This window comes from Cebus imitator, unplaced genomic scaffold (assembly GCF_001604975.1).
Source record: "Cebus imitator isolate Cc_AM_T3 unplaced genomic scaffold, Cebus_imitator-1.0 Scaffold610, whole genome shotgun sequence".
Lineage (NCBI taxonomy): Eukaryota > Metazoa > Chordata > Mammalia > Primates > Cebidae > Cebus > Cebus imitator.
In genome coordinates, this window is record NW_016107925.1 from 555518 (window position 1) to 574273 (window position 18756).

At 37.1% G+C, this 18756-nt stretch overlaps 1 long non-coding RNA gene across 1 annotated transcript in view; it reads left to right on the forward strand.

Annotated features, from left to right (window-relative positions):
• Nucleotides 1-9868: 9868 nt before the first annotated feature.
• LOC108294921 overlaps nt 9869-18756 on the forward strand; it is a 314417-nt gene continuing 305529 nt past the window's right edge. The window contains exon 1 of the long non-coding RNA XR_001821216.2: nt 9869-10033. This is a non-coding gene — a long non-coding RNA (uncharacterized LOC108294921). The remainder of the gene's footprint in view (nt 10034-18756) is intronic.

The following is an 18756-nucleotide window of genomic DNA, read 5'->3' on the forward strand; positions in this document are numbered from 1 at the left end:
TCAGTAATTATATTAAGTATTAAATGAGATAATGCACATAAAATACTTAAGTAAAACTCTAGTCTATTGGCATTCAATATAATATTTCTATTAAAAATATGAGAAGAATTTGCCATGAAAGGGTTATTGAGTATAGATGAGTACCTTTCAGAAATAGAAAAAAGATGACCTAAAGTGAAGATCAGAGAGAGTCTGGCACTTAAATAAAATGTAAACACATGTGGGTGAGTAATAGAAAAATAAACTGGAAAATTAAAAAGAGTCTAGATTTTATCTTTTGAATATAAAGATTATTTTAACATATACAATGGAATATTTGATTACCTGCAGAAACATGTAATGACAAAGTCAGTATGAAGCATGTCATGTTTTAAATGAGCAGACATTTAATTAATCACAGCAGCATAGTTTTAAAAAATAGTAGTATACGCATATACAAGACTTGGATTATTTCATGGAAAATGCTTGGGTGATAAGAATTTGTAGCAACAACTCTCTAGTTGGAAAGTACTGCCAATGACAATGGGGAACACTGAGGATTTTGCTCAGGATAGAATGGCACTGTCAGGTTTGCATTTGAGAAAGGACACTCTTCCCATGGCTGAAGGATGTTTTGCACAGAAAGTGTGGTGGGGGTAAGACTATAGGCATAAAATCAATCGAGGACATTTCAATGATCATTTCAATGGTACCACTCTGTTTTTTGATAAGAAAGAGACGGTACAATATACTGGGATTTCTTACGGGATCGTTTAGTAAAGGAAATACTTAGATGTGAGGAGAGTGAAGATAAACAGGTTAGAACTGTCAAGAGTGGGAAGCCATGGTTACCCTGAAGCCTTACTAACCTTGAGGTACCAAGAAAGCCTGGCTGATGGCTGGAATCATGGGAGAATCCATCATCATGAAGCAAAGCAGCATCCTTCAGAGTCACACTGAAGCATGGAGAAAACGGGGAAAACATAAACCCGGGTCTCCATCTTCCCACCCTCTAAATCCTTCTGGTGTCTCCAAACAGAACCCAACCAGAAGCCGAAGGGCAAGGAAAATTCCAAAGAGGATGATTCCTTTGGGCATAGAGAAAGAGAAGAAATAATGCAGAGTACATTTAAGGTTGCTAAAGATAACAGGCCAGCCGATAAGGACAACTGCAAGGAATATGGAAAGGGGGAACAATTCAAGAGATTTTTATGTAAAGGCCTTAGTGACAGTGTCACACCAAAATTTTATTGGTCTTTTTTTTTTTTTAAAAAAAAGCTAATTTTTAATTAATCAAAATAAAATAATTAGAAATAGTTGTATGTAGTAATTAGTAGTAGCTGTATATGAAGTACTGATTATTCCAGTGGGGTGCAAGTGAGAGAATATCTCTTGCAGTAATATTTAGATTTCTTGTTTGAAAACCTAAATGAATACTGGAATTATTTACCAAGAAAAAGATTACAAAACACAGAGCAGTAAAGAAGAAGAGCTATGGCTGGAGTTGAGAAAAAGAAGTCAATAAGCACCATGAGGTTCACTTTTAATGGCCAGAATTGCTATTTTATTTGACTCTAGTTGGGTTAACCTGGTTCTCAGAGACTTAAAAATTAATACTCCCCTAAAGCTATAGTATTAAAAACTCATACAGAGAAAGGGCTGGCATACAGGCCCACAGTGGAACATAACAATTTCACAAGTTGTCATCGCTTGCTGTGGAAAAAAATACCTGGATGAGGACAACTGTGGAGAAACTCTCCTTCCTATATATATGGCTTCAGGGTCTCAGGTTCCCTGGCAGCAACTCTAGAGGGCTTGCTAATGTGACATTGGGAAACTAAACTGTGAATTTGCAACATCACCTATTCTGTTAGGCTCAGCAGCGTGTTAAAAAGTGGTGTACTGGTCAGGTCAAACAACTTTTCCCACTTCCTATGTTTGAAGTTGTTTTATACATCTGTCCTTAAAAGTACTGATTTCTTTTTACAAGTCTAATTATGAATTGCTCTTTAATGAATGTTTTTGCGGATAACATTTTTCCTTGTATCTCTGGTTATTTCTCTGTGGTAGAACCCAAAGAAATTTAATCACTATCTCAAAGGCTATAGGAGGTCTTAAAGCATTTGGCATGTGCTGCCAATGTTTTCTAGAAAGCTTGAACGGACATATGTTTATATCTATAGTATATACAAGTCTTCCTTTGCCTGAAGAAAGTATTATAAGTTATAAAAATCTTTACTTGATACTTGAAAAATTATATCTCAGATTTTTTAAACTTGAATTTTAAACTTCAATTTTAGTTCTTTTCTGACAGCAGTAGTTCTTTTCTGTGTGATTTCTTTATATCTTTGTGAGAAATCTACTGAGGTTTTAGTACTTTATTGATTTGTATATATATTGAATATACCAAATGTATCTGTTGCAGAAATTTATTGTAGTTTATTAAGCTTTAAATTTATACATAGTATTTTAGGTGTTCTGAAATTTTATATGCTATTTAATAAAGTATATTACTATTTTTATCTGTGATTTATTTCATTGCTTATAATTTTAGAAATTCTGTTCTTTCTGTCATAAATGTCTCTTTATGTTCTTCCTAATTTTAAGTTTATTTGTAGTTATTTTCAGTTTTATAATGTTTAACACAAATCTTTCCAGACTGATTTTGCTCTACTTTATAAACCAAACAAAGCAAGTTATTTAACCTTTCTGAGCATGTTTTGTCTCTTATAATGTAAAATGGAAATAAGATTACCTACCTTAGAAGATTGCATGAGGCTTAAATTAATACACGTGAAGTGCCTGACATATAGTAGTTATTCAATAAATGTTAATTCTTATTCTAAAATCTAGAAATATCTAAAAATTAAAAATTATTTCACAACTCATTTGGCAGAAAATTGACATGAAATGATGTGAGGCTCATTTTATCACACTCAGCATGGATATATATTTCACTGCCGATCTATCATTGTGTTTGATTTTATGGTGCTGCCCTAGACAACAGTGGGACTATACAAAGTAGAGTATATACCTTATTTTTGCTTTTTTAAAAAGTCAATAAATAAAAACTTTTGGAGTGAAATTTGCCCCTGAATCCAGGATTTCAAGTTGTGTTAATTATTCATCAGCTGCTAATTGATAGGCATTATCCTAGGTGCCTTACTCGATTTAGGCTACTCTGAGGATGGCTTATAAACAATTTTAATGTATTTCTCAGAGTTTTGAAGTGTAGGAAGTATAAAATCAAGATGCTGGCAAATTTGGAGTCTGGTCCAATTCTTGGTTCATATATTGCACCTTCTTGCTGTGTTCTTATGTGGTGAAAGGGGCAAGGAAGCTCTCTAAGGCTTCTTTTAAAAGGACACAAATCACATTCATGAAGGCTCTGCTCTGATTCAGTCACTACCCACCCCCACCCCCCGTAAAGGCCCTGGCTCCTAATACCATACATTTCATGATTAGGTTTCAGCATACAAATTTTGCTGGGCATAAACGTTCAGACCATAGCACTAGATGTTGTCTATATTCCATTATTTTACTCAATCAGAGCAATGATCCAATCATACATTCATTTATTCAACCACTATTTTTCAAGAACTAGTTAGAGTATGTTGGTTATATTATTAACAAAACAGATTAATTTCTCCTTCCTTCTTTGAGATAGTATCATATTACTTAAGACTACATTACGACTCCCTGTTATAACTAATAAAATAACTTTTGCAGAGGTGAAAAGTAGTACTACCTTAAAAGTACACTGTGGATGAACACATATCTTGATTCCCAAAAAATTAAAATAAACTGAGGAAAACTAACTTTATTTTACAGGAGCAAGTGAGGTTCAGAGACATTAAAATATATTAATTAAGTTATAGTAAATGGTAAAACTGGGGTTCAACACTTTTCAAAGGTTGCTCTTTTCACTGTTCCACTTCTACATCTAAAGGAATGAAAAAGATCCCCAACGATCTTTCTTTCCCACACCTCCTCTTCTTCTCCTCCCTTGTTGTCCCAGCTTCCCAATCAGCTACCCATAACTGAGTGTCCTGTATGACTGAACGGAATGTAGCTCAGAGGCTCCATTTAGATCTGTAGAACTAATACACTCCCTCTGTATCATACTTCCACTCTACTTTCTTTTCTCATGAAATCCTCTGAAGTGAGAGATACATAAGGCAGATATCATTATTTTCGTTTTCTAAATGAAGAAGGTAAGGTGGCTAGATGAAAAGAATTAAGTCATAAGAGACATCATTAAGAGAACTAGGTTCAGAAACAAGGTTGTAGTACTCTGAGCTCTTCCACCGGACTCTTAGTGTACTTCAGAAATTAGAGTTGACTTGGAAAATCAGGAATGTCTATTAGAGTCTTTCCTCAGAAAATATATCTGTCAGGGTTTTGACCCATGCTAGTTAAGAATGGGTCTTAACTATATATAGCTGTGGGAAAAACATCTCCTATAAAGATTAAGACCTATAACTAAAAAATCAGGAAATTATCTTTCTGTGGGAGTATTTGGTTCTGTGTTACCTTTAATTCCAAGACTGTAAATGGGGTTAACCAAAGTAATTAAAGCAATTTGAGAAAATATATATGGTCACAGGATCAGGGTGAAAACAATGAAAGCAGATCACTGATATTACTGTTACAGCTAAATAGTATAAGCATTTGATTAAGAAAAATCTCAGTCAAACAGGATCAATCAGCGTCTTTACTTTTCAAATACTTTTATTTTAAGAGAAAATTGTATATACACATGTTCCTTCATAGCACTAGGCTTTCCTCTACCTTTAAACAAAAGCATTTCATACAAGACCTCTTCTGTGTCATGTTAGTGCCAATGACCAGCATAACTGACAAAACAGCTGGAAAATGAACTAAAGCCATGGGACAGGTCCCTTGTCCTGTCAAATAAAGATGTTTAATGATAGAAGAATGTACTGGAAGCAAAGTCAAAATAACACTAATATTTAGATCATAAGATGCAATAAATAAATTTGTACCTGCTAACATATCTCATGACTACAAAGATTGCCATTGTTTGTTTAAATAGTTTAGATAATAAATGAGTAATTAATTCAAAAATCCAAATTAGCAGCACATATTGAAAAAATGATAATTTGTTATGTATACCTTTTAACTATTTCACACATTCACTCAAATAACCCTAATTAACAGAGTTGTCGAACATCAGCAATTATGAAACGAGATAAAATAAAAAAAAAAAAGAGTTTGAAAAGAATCTATACCAAACCTTTCTGTTTAAAGAATCTTTGATTATATATCCGTGCCCAGGGAATATTACTATCTATGATAAAAACAAACAAACAAACAAACAAAAAAAAAAAACCATACTGGGCCTTTGAGGTACAATATGTAAAGTAATCTATTTTCCTTGTTAATATTCACAGTAGGAAAGAAAGCCTTCATTTGGATGGGTGATGTAGTTTTCTTTCCCAGAGCTACTAATGGATTAACTGTACCTTGTTGCTGAGGTAGTCTTTGTCTTTATTTAAATTAATGGTTTATGGCTCTTTTTCTTTTTTATTTCATTTTGCAACGATCTGTCTTCAAGTTCAAAAATCACTGTATCTTGCTTTATGTCTGACACTGTTTAAGGATAGACACAAAACCAAAATTTATTTGGTAGCCTGTGATTCTTTTTCTTCATAAATAACTTTGAAAGCATTTCATTAGCAGGGATAATGGAAATAAAATTAGTGATGAGTTTGTTAACTGATGGAAAAGTTCACAAAAGCATTTTATTTACCTCATCAAATACAATACATATATGTGTGTATAGATATATATGTATATATAATGTATGTATGCATGCATATAACATTTCATTTTTTTTATACTTTATTTTTTTCAGAGGAAAAAATTCCTAAAAATTGCAAGTATGCTGTTATGAGGACAGACTTGATATGTTTATCCTGATAGAAACAAATTTTAAATTTGATTTGTTGCTAGATTACTTGCCTGGACAATTTTTGTAACCTCTGTAGGTCTGTTTCCTTATCTTCAAGAGAGGTTACTACACTTATACCATGGGGTGATTTGAAGAGCAGGTATAGTGACATATAATAACTTAGCACGGTATTTGGCACATAAGGGCTTACAAATATTATTTCTTTGTATTATGTATAAAGATTAACAAATTTGTATGTAGGAAAACTTGTTTTTAAAAGTAAAGGCCGAGTGTGGTGGCTCATGCCTATAATCCCAGCACTCTGGGAGGCCGAGGTGGGCAGATCACTTTAGGTCAGGAGTTCGAAACCAGCCTTGCCAACATGGTGAAACCCTGTCTTTACTAAAAATAAAAAAAAAAAAAATAGCGGGGAATGATGACACATGCCTGTGATCCCAGCTACTTGGGAGGCGGAGGCAGGAGAATCGCTTGAACCCAGGAGGCAGAAGTTCCTGTAAGTTGAGATCAAGCCACTGCACTCCATCCTGGGGGACAGAGAAAGACTCCATCTCAAAAACTAGATAAATAATAAATAGAAATAAAAGTCACTTGCTGTAAATGAGTCTATCAATTGAAATGTGTATAAACAGTTTATATTTTGTGGAATTCACGGAGAAAAAATATTAAAATATGTCTATTTTTTTCCCACCAAAACACTTGCTGCTTTTGTGAAGAGAATCATGTATCAGTAAGAAAATGGTGCAGCAGAGCATCATAATTGAGGCAGCAATAATATATCTACTCTAAATCTTCAATTCCAAGATTTAATATAACCACCATTTAAATACGATTTGAATGTGAGTTAGGTGTGTAAAAGACTTTTTTGGCCAAGATTTATGATACTTTTACATTTTCTCATGTAACAATTAGATGTCTTATTTTAGTTATTTACAGGTATCCACTTGGATAAAAGTATTTCAAAATATTCAATCGCCACATTTAAAAAATTACAAATAAGTTAAAAAGCATGCAGCAGTAGTAGAAAATGTCATTGACACAGGCAAAGGTATTAGTAGGTTAGCACACATTAGGAAGGAATTGTAGAGATGCAGTAAGTTCACTTTGCTATCAAATGCTAGATTTTATTCATTCTATCTAGCTATATGTTTGCACCTATTAAATATGGCAATGCTTTGTCACACTCTCCACTACTAAGATCAAGGTCCTGAGTGATTGCCACATCACAGTATTTTTAATAATCAAAAAGGTCCCAAATCATATGCTGAAGACATTTCCATAGAACCAAATAAATTATCACATATGAATGCACTTATTTTTTAAAGTAAGAGATTTAGGTTTTGCTTTAGTTCCTTAGAGCAGTGATGAAAAAATAAAAAACTGAAGGAAGCATTTTCTTATCTTTATGGCTGCTATAGTAAATTCCCCAAATCTGCTAACTATGACCTTCCTCTTGCCTCCATTCTTATGAATTAGTCCAGAGAACGCTGAAGAACAAGACGATAAACAGAGGCAATGAAGATAGATGGTGCATCAAAGAGCCAATCTAGGAGGGAAGGTTTACAACTTGACCTTCTGATGCGCTTAGAACAGTGTCATTAGCAGTACTAATTACTTTTTCCAAGCCATTAGATTGTTTTCCTATTCTCAAAGACTGTCATTGCTTACATTTCCAAATTTTTACGTTTTCTCCTAGTTTACTTCCCATTTGGCCTGATTTTATAAAAAAAATTATTATTTAGGTATTTAAAAATACTTGTTTCTAAAATCTGTTCAGTCATTTGATACGTTATTTTGTATTTATTATATAATGATATATATACTAGTGATACCTAAAATATTTTAATTTGAAAAATAAACAAAAGTGAACACTTACAGATTTCACACATTATTTCCAAAGTGTATGCATCACAATTTTTTGATACTCTATTTTATTAGTTTCTAATTTTATAGATATGTAGTAGGTACATATATATTTATGGGGTACATGAAATATTTTGATACAAGCATACCATGTGTAATATTCACATCAGGGAAAATGGGGTATCATTGCCTTGAGAATTTATCATTCCTTTGTGTTATAAGGATTCCAATTATACTCTTTCAGTTACTTTAAAATGTACACTAAATTGTTGTTGACTGTAGTCACTGTTATGCTATCAAATACTTATTCATTCTATCTAGCTATATATTTTTCCTATTTAATATGGCAATTCCCTGTCACAACCCTTCACTGCCCTTCCCAGCCCCTGGTAACCATCACTTGAATCTTTATCTCTGTGAGTTCAGTTATTTTAATTTTTAGCTCCCACAAATGAGTGAGAACATGCAAAGTTTCCCTTTTGTGTGCTCGGCTTACGTTACTAAGATAATGCCCTCCAGTTCCATCCATGTTGTTGTAAATGACAGGATCTTGTTCTCTTTCATGGCTGAATATTACTCCATTGTGTATATGTGCCATATTTTTGTTTATACATTACATATTTATCCATTACACTGATACTTTATTTTTTAAATAATTTCCGATGCTGCTTTTTCATACTTATTACTTTTCCTCAGAAAAGTCCCATTTCGCAATGTCACCATGCAATAAGAAGCCTATCTGATAGTGAGTAGCCTTCAAATTGTTGTTATTATATTGAATCCCTTTCTTTGTATTTACAAAGATTATGGCTTTTCTAACCATATCAACACTTTCAATAAATGTGATTCCTAGTCTTCTAAAGGATACTTCTAAAGGATAATGGTGATGAATGCAGCGGCAGAGTCTGCCTGTTCCCTCCTAGCACTCTCACTGAAGACTGCCTAACCAGCACTGGCTGCTGGTACTTTTCTCTGCAAGCTTAGTCTCTTCCAGGAATGACAGGTGGTAGGTAATTCTGGGAAGTCAAGAGGCTCCTTGAAGCTTGGACTAATTAGAGCACAAACCACGAGCTGTTGAAATCTGGTCTCTGAACAGGAGAGTTTTTGACATGAAGCTGCTCTAGACTGCTGTAGGGCTGGACCCCAGATCTGGTGTATCTGCCTGTTTTCGTGAAAACAGCAGAATCTTCAAAAATACTCAGGCTGTTTGTCGACTTCTCTAATAAAACTTCTCTTGCTATTATACAGAATCTTAAGCAAAAATAATTGGCATCCACCTTTTATGAGTTTCAATAAACCTTGTGGCTTAAATAGTTTCATCATTGATGACAGTCTTTGGATGAGGCTACAGGGGAGTCGCTCCTCGAGTGCTCATTAATATATGGTGGGAGGACAGGAGGTCAATACTAAGGCTAGGGGTGAATTCCTGCTGGTGCCTTCTTGCCTCAGAGCAGCGGTCTTTTCCGTGTTCATGCCATAGATTGCCGAGGCCCCTTCGTTTTTTAATGTTTTGTCTCAGACTGCCGCCTGTAAACAGTGTACATCTTTGTCCCTCACTTTAGCTGCTCATCATTGAGGCTGTCATTGGTCAGACATCCTAAACTTTCTCATTGAGACGAGGGCTCCGAGGGTTCCCTGGGTTCCAATTATTATCCTGGCTGCAGTGTAGATGTTCATCACCGAGATGGGGCACCTGAGCTGCTGAGCAGCCAGAAAAAAACTTTCTCCTTACCTTTGGCATCTGCCATCAGTCTAAATACTGATTTGGGAATCTTTACGGCGGAGAACAGGCTGTTACTCTCCGGCCCCATCCCCACCGCGCCCACCCAGCCCACGGACACCCTCGGAGCCACCTTTCCGCAGACCCCTCCTCTGTCCTGTCCTTGACTCCAGTTAACCTGGAGATGCTAGTTCTGGGAACTCCTAGAGGCTCTGCTGCCGCCTCCGCCCGCTCTGCGTTCCCCGCGTGAGCGCTGGATTATTCCAGTCTTTGAGCATGGCAGATTTCCACCGGATGACATCATGGGAGCCCAGTGAATGCCGGCTCAGAGAGGGGGACGGAGAAGGGGAGGGGGAGCAGAGGAGGGGAGAGGACTGGGGAGCGGAGCCAGAGCCGGGCTGCCTGCCACCCGGCAGCTCGTCCGCTAGCTGGGGAGGAGCGCTCCGCTCGCAACTGACAAAGGATGGGCGAACGCCCGCGCCCCGGGATGCCGGCCGCGCGCAGCCTGGCGGCCGCCTGAGCGACCTCACCCTCCGCCGGTGAGTGACGGCAAACATCTTTCATTCAATGAACGAATTCTCTCCGGTTGGTAGTCCTGGGCGGCTTGTCCCTGACCCCGAGCGGGGCTTGGCACAGCACCAGCCCCGGACAGGCAGCAGGTGCCTTTGCCTGGTGGGTCCACTGGGGAGCGTGGCTGGGGTTCGCGGCGGGTGCTGCCACCCAGCCTGCTGGCGGCGGGCTCGCCCGGTAGGTGCCTCTCTGGTGAGTGGCGGCGGCTCCAGCCCGCCGCAAGGGGTAGTTGCTACTATTGGCCCCCTGCGCCCGCCCTGCGCGCGCACCTTTCCTGGCGGATCCCCAGTGCGCGGCGCGCTGTTTACACCGGCGCGGTACTAGGCACCCAGCCGCACCCCTCGGAAAGCGCGGAATCGATGACAGCCACTTCACAGGCTCACGCGCTCCCAGTGTGGGCTTGAGGGAAACGGGCACCGATTACCAAGGGAGAGCACTCATTACGGAAGACTCAGGGCAGCCTTTGTCTTGGGTTTAGCGCTGATGCGCTCAGCCCTGAGTCAAGCTCACTGCAACTGTTGTCCGATTCCGGTTCCCAGCAACCGCCCTCCTGGGCGAGAAATATCATTGTTCCTGAGGCTAGCGGGACTGAGAGCTGGGACTTAAGACGCCAGGAGGGTCCTGCGCTCACGGGTGAGTGTCGCAGTTATCCAGGCGCTGACCGAGCTTCTGGAGCTCCAGGAAGCGAAGTGGCGGTCGAGGCAGAGAGACGCCCAAGTTTTATTCCCAAGTGGTGTGAGGAAAATGGCAAAGTTAGGGAGACTCACTGTCGCTCTTTTCTCTGGTTTCTACAGCGCTGATTTTGGAGATTTTTTGTGACAGATGGATGGAGTCAGAGGCAGGGCCAATATGTAGTTAGAGAGCCTCACGTTTTCCTGGCAATTCTTTTTGTTATTCAGTAGTTCCAGAAAAGATTTTCTTGCTAAACATTTTTGAAATCAACATGTTTTCTATTACAGAGATCTGTGGGTTTAAGGCAAAAAGATTCTGAACCTGCTCAGGCACCTTAGTTTAGAGTTGTCTCGCCTATAAGTGCTATATAGCCAACGTGCCAACACCCACACCCCCTGGCTTTTTGCCTGGCGGACACACGTTTTACTGATCTCCTTGTTTAGGAGGCCCAATTTTCAGATCACAAGGAAGCGGTGGTACCTATCAGAACATCTGTTTTTAACGTCAATTTGTTCACAAATGAAATATTTTGTGAAAAAGATGAAAAGAAGTGAAAGTTTGCTACTTCGGGGGTTCAGTTACTTTTTTTGAGTTTTCATCCACTACAATAGAAAATATGTAAAATGTAAAGTCATTTTTTAATTTATGAATTTAATGTATATTAAATGTAACTAATCCCTGAACGTTAAGGAGGTTCTTGGTATACAAGTTTGGCATTCCAGAGTCTAACATATGGCTATGGTATAAGAAAGTAGCAATCACAATTATAATTCAGAGGGTCATTTTATTTTCCTTAAAAGAGGCTTACTGATTTTTCTTCAGATGGTCTTTTTTTCTTTTTTTCATTTAAAGATAGATGATTCGAAGCTTTTCTGAAACAGAGGATCAAAATCATTTTTCACCTTTAGTGATTGCTCTTTTGATAAAGTTTGAGTCTTTTCAGAACAGATATATAGAAAATTATTGGAATAATCAATGTGGTGGAAGTAAAAAAGGACCTGGGTGAGATAATACAGGGAGGTTTTACTAAACATGAATGGTGGCAGTATCAGAAGGTGGTGTCAGTTTTGATTTTGGAAAAGCTCATTGTAGCTTTTACATGCTTGTCTCTCCTGGGAAGTGCATAATTATATGTCTGATTATGTCATGTTATGTTGAGAGACCAATGTTATGAGCAAAGAGCTTGTTTTTATCAGGACGTATGGAGTTATCAGCAATGTTTTCTTTTGTGATTCAGAAATTATTTCATTGTTTCTTGGCTACTTGTCACAATAGGCTCCACCTGTTTCATCTGAAGTTTTCTAACTTTGTTGTACTCATGTTTTTATAATAAAGCATATGGGGTTTTACTTTAAGGTTCTTCGAGAACCTGTTGCTCATGTTGACTGCTTTCCCCAAGTATTGTAATAGCAAAAACTCTTTTTGAAATAGATCAGTGAACATATGACCAGCTGACATGCTTACATTATGGGGTATGTGCTAAATAAAAATCCACATTTACATACAATATGTGTATAACTGATCAAATAATCAGCTAGCAATGATCAACAGGAGGAACCGTGGTATTTGGCTCATGGTTCTTGGCAAATGATATTACCTTTAACAATAAGATTGTTTTACCTCCTTCATATGGTAAATAAAAATGTATATTGAAGAGAATGGATTATATTTTATATATGAAATCTTTAATTTTATTTCAAAAATATTTTATCTTAGAAAGTCAGAAGTACACAGATTCTTCACTCTTCATTCACTAGAATACTGAGAAAAGTTCTCAGAATGTATCAGCATATAATAAATATGTATAATTTGATTTATTTGATTGTCAGTACAATATTATTTTTTAACTCACATGGAGTAAAATAGTGTCCTTGAACTAGAGATTATTCTCATAATGTTCTTTAATGTATTTCACAAAAACTTTGCCTATTTTGTTGCACAAGGACTCTTAACTGGGCAAGGTGAGAAATAGGAGGAAGTTGCATTATAGGACAAAAATAAAGCCATAGCACAAAGCCCAGGGCAGCAATAGTGATGTTCCAAGGTCACAGAAAAAAGCATGATGTTGGGACACTGGGTAATATCCATGAAAAGATCCTGTATGAAGAATAAGTTTATGCTATTTGATGACCTCTTGCTTTCATTGTTCCAGTGTGTGATTTAACAGATACTTTAGGACTTATATGATACGGTGAGACTTCCTTTACCTTCCTTGAGGCAAAATTATTTATTGAACTCAATCAGGAGATTGTCTTCTGGGCTTTTACATGTGTAATTCAAATTCTAGCTTAAGGATGTTTTATGGATCACAAAACATTGTAGCTTTCACTTTCCTGTAGGCCTTTGATACGGAAATTGGTCAGTAAAACCTTGGTTGAAAGGTTTTTGCATCCTAGACTTTTCTGGAACTACAAGGCTGAAAGTCAATAGTTACAGTGTTGTTGAAAATATTTAGGAGTGTGATGATCTAATATTTAGAAGTTTAAAATAATACTGTTAATGTGGTTTTAAAAATAAAATAAAAATATTCAAGACAAATTCTCTGAAGCCACAATTATCCTTTTGCTATATATTGGGTGAATTTTGCAATTTATGACTCCCCTGGGATACTATTAATTCATTTCTACTTCATAATGTCTCAGTGATGAACACTGGTAGGAAATATGTGTTCTAGTTTTGACTTTGTCATCTACTTAAGGAGTAGATGTTTGCAGAGTCTGCAAACGTTAGTTTCATTCTGCATACAATAAAGATGATAATATCTGCCTTGCCTTTCTCATGGGGGATAGTGCATAGCAAACGAATAAGTGTAGAAACATGATTTGGAAAATACAGGAGGACCTATGTGACAAATATTATGCATTAGTGAACTTAATCACTTTAAAATTTTTAGTTTCAGTTAAAGAAGTAAATTGATAGAGGTGAACCTAATGTGTGATTTCTATTTTATTAAGTTGGTGGAAAAGTAATTGTGGTTTTGGAATATCTGGTATGTTAAATTTGTGGCATTCTTGCCAATTCATTTATTATATAATTTATTCATAAAAATTATGAAGTAAGTGGTTATGCATTTTTTATTGAAAGTGTGCTGGCAACTAATTCACTCATTTTTGTATGTCTGAAAATATTTTTAAATAGATGTAATTTTTAAAGCTGAAGATAGCATTTTTGTTTGGCAGTTTTTTCTTTCAACACTTTGTTATTTTCATTTATTTATTTTGATACAGAGCAAGGCTCTGTCACCCAGCCTGGAATGTAGTGGTGTGATCTCTGCTCACTGAAACCTCTGACTCCCAGGCTTAAGCGTATCTTGTCCCTCAGCCTCATGATTAGCACGATACCTACCTAATTTTTGCATAGATGTAATTTCGTTGTTTTGACCAAGCTGGTCTCAAACTCCTGGATTCAAGCGATCTGCCCGCCTCGGCCTCCCAAAGTGCTGGGATTACAGGCATGAGCCACTGTGCCCAATCAACATTTTTTATTCTTTTGACTTCTCACTTTCATTAAATCATCAGTCATATTGTTGCTCTGAGGGTAAATGTATCTTTGTCTCTGGGTGATTTTATGATTTTTCATTTTTTTCTTTGTTTTTTTTTATGGTATTGTGATATATATATATATATCACAAATATACATATATATATATTTGTATTTATTCTCCTTCAAGTTTGCAGAGCTTCTTGAATTTGTGGATTGTTATCTTTCATCAGGTGAAATTCATTGTTGAATTCTTGACTATTATCTTTTCATATGTAGTTCTACTTCATTGTGTCTGTTTTCTTTTTCTGAGATCTGAGTTACGTGTTTAATAGATGGTTTCACTGTACCCAGCATGCCCCCTGTACTTGTTTTACTATTTTCTACGTTTTTTCTCTCTGTGCTTGGTTGAGTATTCTTTTGACTTTCTCTTCAGTTTACTAACCTGCTTCTACACTATGCCCATTATACTGCCAAGCTCATCCATAGGTTATTACCGTAGTTATGGTATTTTTTTCAATTTCCAAGTGTACATCAGATTTTTTTCTATAGATTCCAATTTATCTGTTTTCTCCATCTTTTCTTCTATGACTTTGAGCATATTAATCATCCTTATTCTAAGGTTTTAGTCGGCTAATGTCAGTAACTGTTGCTGTGAGCCTCTTTTCAGCATCTCTTTACTCTTAATTTTAGTTATTATATATAAAAATTATGAAGGCTCACCCAAGCACAGTGGCTCATGCCAGTAATCCCAGCACTTTGGGAGGCCGAGGCAAGTGGATCACCTGAGGTCAGGAGTTCAAGACCAGCCTGGCCAATATGGTGAAATCCCATGGCTACTAAAAATACAAAAAATTAGCTGGGCGTCGTGGCGGGTGCCTGAACTCTCAGCTACTCAGGAGGCTGAGGAAGGAGACTCACTTGAACCTGGGAGACAGAGGTTTTGGTGAGCCAAGATTGTGCCAGTGCACTCCAGCTTGGGCAACAGAGTGAGACTTCATCACACACAAAAAATTGTAAAGGCTCCAGATGATCTATACATCTCCAAAGAGGTGTCGACATTTCCTCTGCTAGACAGATACGTTAGGGAGGTAGCCAATAGTTGTAATCCACACAGTGACTGAGCTAAGTCACGAGCTGTTAGATTTCTGGGCTCCCAGCTGCCAAGTCGTAGATATCGTGAGCCTCTACTCATGCATTTACAGGCCCTCCACACAATCCAGGACAAGACTCCTGAGAATCCTGCTCTTTCCACAAGCTTCCGGTTCCACTCATATATGTAACTTCAGCTTTACCAAATCTCATATGCTACACATTTTATTTCTCATTGGGCTCTTGGCCCCTCATATCTCTAATTTTGTCTCTCCAGCCCTTCAAGACTGCCAAAATCTCTGCTAGATTCTCTGTCTCACAGAGCAGTGAGATAGAGTGGTCCTCTACCCAGGCAAAGCCCATATTTTCAGCCTCTAACTGTCTTTACAGATTGACAGTTGCCCTCACTCTTCATTCCAGGGGGAAGTATATGCTCTGAAAAGTCACCTACCTCTGATACTTTTCCCATCTAGAATCTCGAAGCTTTTAGTCTTTACCTCTTCTAAAGCTCCACCAGGTTTTATCAGAATTTTGTCCTTATATCTGGCTTTTCTAGTTATTGTTGACCAAAACCATCAACTGAAATGTGTCACTATTTTTAACTGATTTTAAACATAGATATACAGGGATCAAAGATCATTACTTAGTGATGAAACTGGAGTTAGTAGTCCCATCCCACAGCCTCCTAGGCAATACAGCTAACTTCAAATGTATTTTTAAAAGTGTTGTAAAAAGAAGCCAGATTCTATTAAGCAGTCATTAATATATAATGTGCTATTTTATATTAGGATAGTTTGTCTATTTTTAAAATTTTAAGGTAAATTTTTGTGACAGTGACGACCAGTGATTCAAATAGCCAGTAAATACAAGTTTTTGGTAACTAACGTAATACATTGGTGAAACTTTTGTTTCTTTTAGGACTAAAACACACTCAGAAATACAGACACATACATGTGTGTGTATGTGTATGTGTGTATAAAAAAGTAAGTCTCCTTTCTGAACGCAAGCACTCCATGGTTAATGAATCATTCTAACTTACAAATAAGCACTATGTTTATGGAGTGGAAAATGTGTGAAGTCTCTTCTTAGAAACTACTGTCCTATTTTTCCAACTGTTGCTCTGAAAAGCAACTGATACAGACTGATTTCTTGTGATATGCATATAATAGTGTTAACAAGCTAGTACTATGTTGATCTCTTCTCTTATTGGTATATGGATAAAACTCAGAATGTATTTCTAGTCCAATTCACAGAAATATAGTTAATTCAAATCATACCTAAAGTAGACTGTTAGAGATATATGATCTGAATTAACCATGCTTTCGTGGATTGACCTGAATTTTTTCTTAAGTTTGCTTAGTGATGGATGGATACTAATGTTGAACTATTATATGTAATGCTATTTTTGAGTGAATTTGTGTATTCCAGATAACATATTAGAAAATGCTATTTGGGACACAGTGATCCAAAGTCAGAGAGTGCTTGGAACGGATTCTTCCGCCTGCATTCCTTTCAGTGTCCTAAGGCACATTAGGAGATTCATGGAAGCTTGGTGAGAGTGATAAATTAGGTACTGACATTGAGGCTCATCGTTTGGGGCTCACTGTGGTGAGCAATGATCTGATTCTCACATGTTTTTTGGGCCCTGCCTTATGTCCTGTCAGCTTCACATCCCTTCTGGCTCTGGCTCTGGCAATCATAGATAGGCTTTGACTCAGTTGTGCTACTTCCCATCTCAAGCGTGGGCTAAGTATCTTTCACTTTTGGCTCTGTGACTTTACTAGCATGTCTTATCTCTCTCCCTGTGTCTGACCATGGTCTATGCAGCCTGAAAGGAGGAGCTAACACCACTGTGGAGCCTCGCAGTTGGTGGGAATGGGTGATAGTTCTGAGATGCACTCTGCAGCTCCTCAGAAGGTCCACGTGGGAAGGAACCTCAACTGGCCATGGAAGTGACCCAGTTCCATGCACCTGTATTAACCTTTACTCTCTCCCTGGTTCTCTTTACCCAGTGCCTCACTCATACTCTCCAGGATCACCTTCTATTATTTGCACATAATTTTTTAGTTCAGACTCTGCTTTTGAAGATAACCTGGCCCAAGATTTATGACTTTTCCTCTCTAGAGAAAAATAAATAAGAGAAAGGAAAAGAAGCAGGACTAAATCATAAGCCACATCCATTACAATGAGAGAAAAATAATAAGAAAGAAGATAAAACATGTATTTTCAGAGCCAGTAAATTCAAGTTGTTGGTAACTAAACATAATAAATTGTTTTTTTAATTTTATTTACAAATTTTATTTTATTTACAAATCTGTCATCTTTCAGGTCGCCAAGTGAGACCATTTAAATAATTTTTCTGATGACTATGAGTGATCTGTTGACATCATGATTAATTTCCATCTCTTCCTTCTTTTTTACTGTCCTTTAACATGTATTTGTTGGCAGTCTATGCTCAGCACCCAGCTAGCTCCTGGTAATGTAATGATGAGCGAAAAATGTGGCATGATTCCTGCCTCTTTGGAAATTTTTGTTTCTATGAAATTAAATAATCACACAAGCCAGTGCACATAGGCAAAAGTGAGTATAATGAAGGACATACGCACACTAATGGGAAAGCCTATTAGAGGGGAGCTTGACTCAGCCAGGGAGGTCTGGGCAAGCCTCCTTGAGGAAGTGACATTTGAACTGACATCTGAAGGAAGAAAGAGTTAATTAGGTGCAGAGAAAAGAGAAAAATTTTCTAACAGAGGGACAAATGAAGCCTGCTCAAGGTCCTCTTGTTGGAGGAAGCTTGAAGGACTCACAGTCAGAGGGAGTGTGATGTGGACAAAAGAGGTGTACCAAACATAAGGGACTTTCACAAAATATTTGACATAGGAATGAATTGTCTGTGTCTCTGTGTGTGTGTGTGTGTGTGTGTGTGTGTGTGTAATAGGGGGGCAGTAAAAAGGTCCTAACAAATATAGAGACCATCTGTTGGCAAAAAGAAATGTATTAATCTGGGAAGAATGTTGTAGAGAATATGCAGCCTAGCAGATATTAAGAGTTATGAACATTTGAATCAAATAAAATTTGTAGGAATGATCATTTAGAGAATTTCTAAAGAAATAGAATTAAAAGAAAGGGGAATGAGCTATTTATTTATTACTCAATGTATTTGTTCTAGCTCATAGGGATGATACCTTAAACACTGCCTACAAGGTTTTTAAGTTCTATATATTAATTTTTGTCTATTAATTTTTAGAGTGATAAAATTGTGGGTAGATTTTTTTTAAACATACAATATTTGGATTAAAATTTTACTTAAGATTTATTTGAACGGTGTAACACAAAAAGGTCTATATAAATGTTACTGAAGCATGGCCCATAGCCACATTTAATTATTCATTCTGGAATTAGTTTTTGTATTTAGGTTTTAATGAAGTTAAATCGCCTCTATACTCAC